This window comes from Mesoplodon bidens (genome assembly GCF_964165515.1).
Source record: "Mesoplodon bidens genome assembly, chromosome: 2".
NCBI lineage: Eukaryota > Metazoa > Chordata > Mammalia > Artiodactyla > Ziphiidae > Mesoplodon > Mesoplodon bidens.
This window is the reverse complement of record NC_138177.1, coordinates 171,742,032-171,748,338: the sequence shown is the minus strand read 5'-3', so window position 1 is coordinate 171,748,338 and position 6,307 is coordinate 171,742,032.

Below are 6,307 nucleotides of genomic sequence, written 5' to 3'. Positions count from 1 at the left end.
TTAAGAATGTTGCCTATAGCCTGAAATATACAGGATAGCCCATTCTCAAGGCTCTGACTTTTTTTTTTTTTTTTTTTTTTTTTACTTTTTATTTTATATTGGAGTATAGCCGATTAACAATGTTGTGATAGTTTCAGATGCACAGCAAAGGGACTCGGCTATACATATGCATGTACCCATTCTCCCCCAAACTCCCCTCCCATCCAGGCTGCCACATAACATTGAGCAGAGTCCCCTGTGCTATATAGTAGGTCCACTGGTTATCCATTTTTTTTTTAAGTTTATTTATTTATTTTTTTAATTAGTTTCTGCTTTATAACAAAGTGAATCAGTCATACATATACATCTGTTCCCACATCCCTTCCCTCATGCATCTCCCTCCCTCCCACCCTCCCCATCCCACCCCTCCAGGCGGTCACAAAGCACCGAGCTGATCTCCCTGTGCTCTGCGGCTGCTTCCCACTATCTATCTACCTTACGTTTGGTAGTGTATACACGTCCATGCCTCTCTTTCGCCTTGTCACAGCCCACCCTTCCCCCTCCCCATATCCTCAAGTCCATTCTCAAGTAGGTCTGCGTCTTCATTCCCGTTTTGCCCCTAGGTTCTTCATGACATTTTTTTTTTAAATTCCGTATATATGTGTTAGCATACGGTATTTGTCTTTCTCTTTCTGACTAACTTCACTCTGTATGACAGACTCTAGGTCTATCCACCTCATTACAAATAGCTCAGTTTCGTTTCTTTTTATGGCTGAGTAATATTCCATTGTATATATGTGCCACATCTTCTTTATGCATTCATCCGATGATGGACACTTAGGTTGTTTCCATCTCCGGGCTATTGTGAATAGAGCTGCAATGAACATTTTGGTACATGTCTCTTTTGGAATTATGGTTTTCTCAGGGTATATGCCCAGTAGTGGGATTGCTGGGTCATATGGTAGTTCTATTTGTAGTTTTTTAAGGAACCTCCATACCGTTCTCCATAGTGGCTGTACCAATTCACATTCCCACCAGCAGTGCAAGAGTGTTCCTTTTTCTCCACACCCTCTCCAGCATTTATTGTTTCTAGATTCCTTGATGATGGCCATTCTGACTGGTGTGAGATGATATCTCATTGTAGTTTTGATTTGCATTTCTCTAATGATTAATGATGTTGAGCATTCTTTCATGTGTTTGTTGGCAGTCTGTATATCTTCTTTGGAGAAATGCCTATTTAAGTCTTCTGCCCATTTTTGGATTGGGTTGTCTGTTTTTTTGCTATTGAGCTGCATGAGCTGTTTATAAATTTTGGAGATGAATCCTTTGTCAGTTGCTTCATTTGCAAATATTTTCTCCCATTCTGAGGGTTGTCTTTTGGTCTTCTTTATGGTTTCCTTTGCTGTGCAAAAGCTTTGAAGTTTCATTAGGTCCCATTTGTTTATCTTTGTTTTTATTTCCATTTCTCTAGGAGGTGGGTCCAAAAGGATCTTGCTGTGATTTATGTCATAGAGTGTTCTACCTATGTTTTCCTCTAAGAGTTTGATAGTTTCTGGCCTTACATTTAAGTCTTTAATCCATTTTGAGCTTATTTTTGTGTATGGTGCTAGGGAATGATCTAATCTCAAACTTTTACATGTCCCTGTCCAGTTTTCCCAGCACCACTTATTGAAGAGGCTGTCCTTTCTCCACTGTACATTCCTGCCTCCTTTATCAAAGATAAGTTGGCCATATGTGCGTGGGTTTATCTCTGGGCTTTCTATCCTGATCCACTGATCTATCTTTCTGTTTTTATGCCAGTACCAGACTGTCTTAATTACTGTAGCTTTGTAGTATAGTCTGAAGTCAGGGAGCCTGATTCCTCCAGCTCCGTTTTTCGTTCTCAAGATTGCTTTAGCTATTCGGGGCCTTTTGTTTTTCCAAACAAATTTTGAAATTTTTTGTTCTAGTTCTGTGAAAAATGCCATTGGTAGTTTGATAGGGATTGCATTGAATCTGTAGATTGCTTTCGGTAGTAGAGTCATTTTCACAATATTGATTCTTCCAATCCAGGAGCATGGTATATCTCTCCATCTATTTGTATCATCTTTAATTTCTTTCATCAGTGTCTTATAGTTTTCTGCATACAGGTCTTTTGTCTCCTTAGGTAGGTTTATTCCTAGATATTTTATTCTTTTTGTTGCGATGGTAAATGGGAGTGTTTTCTTGATTTCATTTTCAGATTTTTCATCATTAGTGTATAGGAATGCCAGAGATTTCTGTACATTAATTTTATATCCTGCTACTTTACCAAATTCATTGATTAGCTCTAGTAGTTTTTCGGTAGCATCTTTAGGATTCTCTATGTATAGTATCATGTCATCTGCAAACAGTGACAGCTTTACTTCTTCTTTTCCAATTTGGATTCCTTTTATTTCCTTTTCTTCTCTGATGGCTGTGGCTAAAACTTCCAAAACTATGTTGAATAAGAGTGGTGAGAGTGGGCAGCCTTGTCTTGTTCCTGATCTTAGTGGAAATGGTTTCAGTTTTTCACCATTGAGGACAATGTTGGCTGTGGGTTTGTCATATATGGCCTTTATTATGTTGAGGAAAGATCCCTCTATACCTACTTTCTGCAGGGTTTTTATCATAAATGGGTGTTGAATTTTGTCGAAAGCTTTCTCTGCATCTATTGAGATGATCATATGGTTTTTCTCCTTCAACTTGTTAATATGGTGTATTACATTGATTGATTTGCGTATATTGAAGAATCCTTGCATTCCTGGGATAAACCCCACTTGATCATGGTGTATGATCCTTTTAATGTGCTGTTGGATTCTGTTTGCTAGTATTTTGTTGAGGATTTTTGCATCTATGTTCATCAGTGATATTGGCCTGTAGTTTTCTTTCTTTGTGACATCCTTGCCTGGTTTTGGTATCAAGGTGATGTCGGCCTCGTAGAATGAGTTTGGGAGTGTTCCTCCCTCTGCTATATTTTGGAAGAGTTTGAGAAGGATAGGTGTTAGCTCTTCTCTAAATGTTTGATAGAATTCACCTGTGAAGCCATCTGGTCCTGGGCTTTTGTTTGATGGAAGATTTTTAATCACAGTTTCAATTTCAGTGCTTGTGATTAAGGCTCTGACTTTTAAGGGTATAACACTTTTCCATTCATACAGTGATAAAAAGTTGTAGAACAGAGAATAATATTTATCTTGTTGGAGGTTTACAACATGACCTGACCTACATGGACAGCTGCAAGAACAAAGGGTTCCTACATCAAGAAGGTTGCGAAAACCAACCATGCCTCTCCCTCAGCTTGCCTTTAAAACTGCTTTGCTGAAACCTTGGGGAGTTCAGTTTTCTGGGCATGAGTCACCCGTCTCCTCACATGGCCCTGCAATAAACCTTTCTGCTCTGAACTCCAACATGTGCGTTGGGCACATGAACTTGCGTTCGGTAACAGGGCAAGTCTTTGCATTTCTGTCAATATTTCCACATGTTCCACCCACCTTCCCACATGTTTTGTGGTGACAAAACCTTCTTCCCTGGTGTCTGAAGTTCGCAATGTCACTCTTTGCCCTGAGCCCAGGGGTTTTCCACAGTCAGAAGAATGATTCAAACAACTTCACTGAGCTGGTACTTACTGTTGGCCTAGAGCTTTACATTTTTATGTAATCTTTACAACCCTCCCTCTCATTCTTATGTTATCTTAGTCATTGTATAGAATAGAAAAATGATGTTCAGAAGTCAAATAACTCATCTAAAATGAAACCAGGAGAGAAACCCAGGCCTATCAGGCTTTAAATCTTTGTGATCTGCTTTAATGCAGAGAAAGTTAACTAGAAAACCAGACAATAGTGATATCTGACAGCAGATATAGTAGAAAGACTATATTGGCAACAATTACGGGCAGTGTAAGGCAGGTAATAATGAAATAAATTCAGGTATTTTGTAGAGGACTCTTCATAGAGTAGTTTATGAAAAAGTTATATGCGTCCTATAACACGGTGGTTAAGAGCATATACTCTGGAGCCAGGTGGCCTGGCTTCAAATCCTGGCTCTGCCACTTACTAGCTGTGACTTTGGGCAAGTTACTTAACCTCTCTGTGCCTCAGTTTTCTCACCTAGATGGTGGGAATTAAAAATAACACTGATTTCAGTAAGTCAGACAGAGAAAGACAAATATAATATGGTATTACTTATATGTGGAATCTAAAAAAAGGGTACAAATGAACTTATCTACAAAATAGAAATAGAGTTACAGATGTAGAAAAAAAACTTATGGTTACCAGAGGGTAAGAGCGGGGGGAGGAATAAATTGGAAGACTGGGATTGACATATACACACTACTATATATAAAATAGAACTAATAAGGACCTACCATATAGCACAGGGAACTCTACTCAGTACTTTGTAATGACCTATACGGGAAAAGAATCTAAAAAAGAGTGGATATGTGATATATGTATAACAAATTCACTTTGCTGTACACCTGAAACTAAAACAACATTGTAAATCAGCTATATTCCAATAAAAATTATAAAAAAAATTTTTTTAAAGTCCACTTTCAAAAAAACCCCACATATTTCACTAGGTTGTTGTAATGATTAAATAAGGTAGTATTTGTAAAGCAATTAGAATAGTGGCTTGAACACGGTCAATACCATAAAAGTTTGTCATTATTATCATTATGATTGTATGTGGTCTTCACTGTTATTCCTGTTTTACAGATGAGGAAAAGGATGTTAAGCAACTCACCCACGATCATGGAATGAGTTAGCGATAGACCTGAACCGGAACCTGGGGCTCTGCCGTCCTGTCCAGTGGTTTTTCCACTCCTAGCACTGCCTCCCACCTTAACTAAATACAAGCAGAGGGGTTGTTGCTGGCCTTGGGATGTCTGTGTAAGAAAAGGCGGGGCCAGGCATAACTCACATTCTTTCTTTCTGAGACTAAAAGAGGGATCTGTAGAGGAGGAATTTCAGCAACTTCTGAGAAGCATGTGAAACATTCTACAACAATTCAGTCCAGCTCCATTTCATGAACTTTTACTAGCATGTGAATTTATCTTTCCGATCTACTTCTCTTTCCTTCCATCCCAGACTCAGCATCCCATCCCAATCCCCATCCCCATCCCTATCACCTGTCCTTGGATAGCTACAGGAACTTCCTACCTGGCATCCTTCCTTCAACCCATTCTCCTAACTAGAGCCGAAGACATTTTTTAAACATAAGCCTGCTCAAGTTAGTTCCTGATTAAAATGTTTCAATGGCTCCCCATGGCTCTAAGGACTGGGACTAAACCTTTTCATAGGGCCTACAAGACTGGCCCAGATCTGGGCCTTCCTTTCATTTCCTGTCTCATAGTTCAAGTCCTGGGCTCCTGTCAGATTGAACTTTCTTCAGTTCCTCAAAATGGAGCTCTGGTATTGCACACACAATCCCCTCTCTCTTAACTGTCTTAGTCTGGCCAAGTCCTACTCATCCTTTAAGCTTCAGCCTAGAACCCAGCTCTTCTGGGAAGCCTTTTTGCATTTTTCACTCCACTTTTTGCCCCACTGCACCCCTGATAGAATTTGTCATGCAGTATCGAAACTGCTGTGCCCTTGCCTCTATGTCTCATTGGAATCTGGGCTCCCTGAGGGCAATCGCCATGTCTCTTTGATTCAGTGTTACATCTGGCATCTACCACAGGGGCTGAAGTGAGAGTTACTTACACACTGAAGATAAGTACAGACATTAGTTGAAACTGAGGAAAGGGAGGCTATTCCAAAAGGGGAACTTGTAGGTAGAGAAAATAACATCATTAAGGGCAGAAACATTAGGAACATTCCCAGAAATGGTGAAAGAGACTGGTTAGAGGGTCAAGATGTGGAGGAGACAGTGGCATCACTGTGGGAAGAGAGAGTTAAGAAAGAGGGTCCAGGATGAGGGAGAAGAGGGGATTACAGCAGGAGAGAGGGGATTATTGATGGAGTTAGCTTCCAGGGTACGTGGACGTGGATTAGGGTTACCAACTACCCTGGTTTACCTGGGGCTGTCCCCGTTTAAAAACTGAAAGTCCTGCACCCTTGGAAAACCCTTAGTCCAGGTAAACCTGGGCTGGTCACCTTACGGTGGAATCAAGATTACAAGAGAAGCCAGTTTTGGACAAGGGCTACCTCTCCCTGAGTTATGAGGGAAGGTAGAGAAGCAGAGAAAGCCAGGATTAAATAAAGTGTATGCGCTTTAGTACCCCGGCTCTCCTTGACCTTTTCCTGCTTTGTTCTCTCTGGTCCCACTGGCTGCTCACTTGGAGTACCACCCACCGATAGGGGGAGGAGCGAAATAAACAAAGATGGGTTCCCCT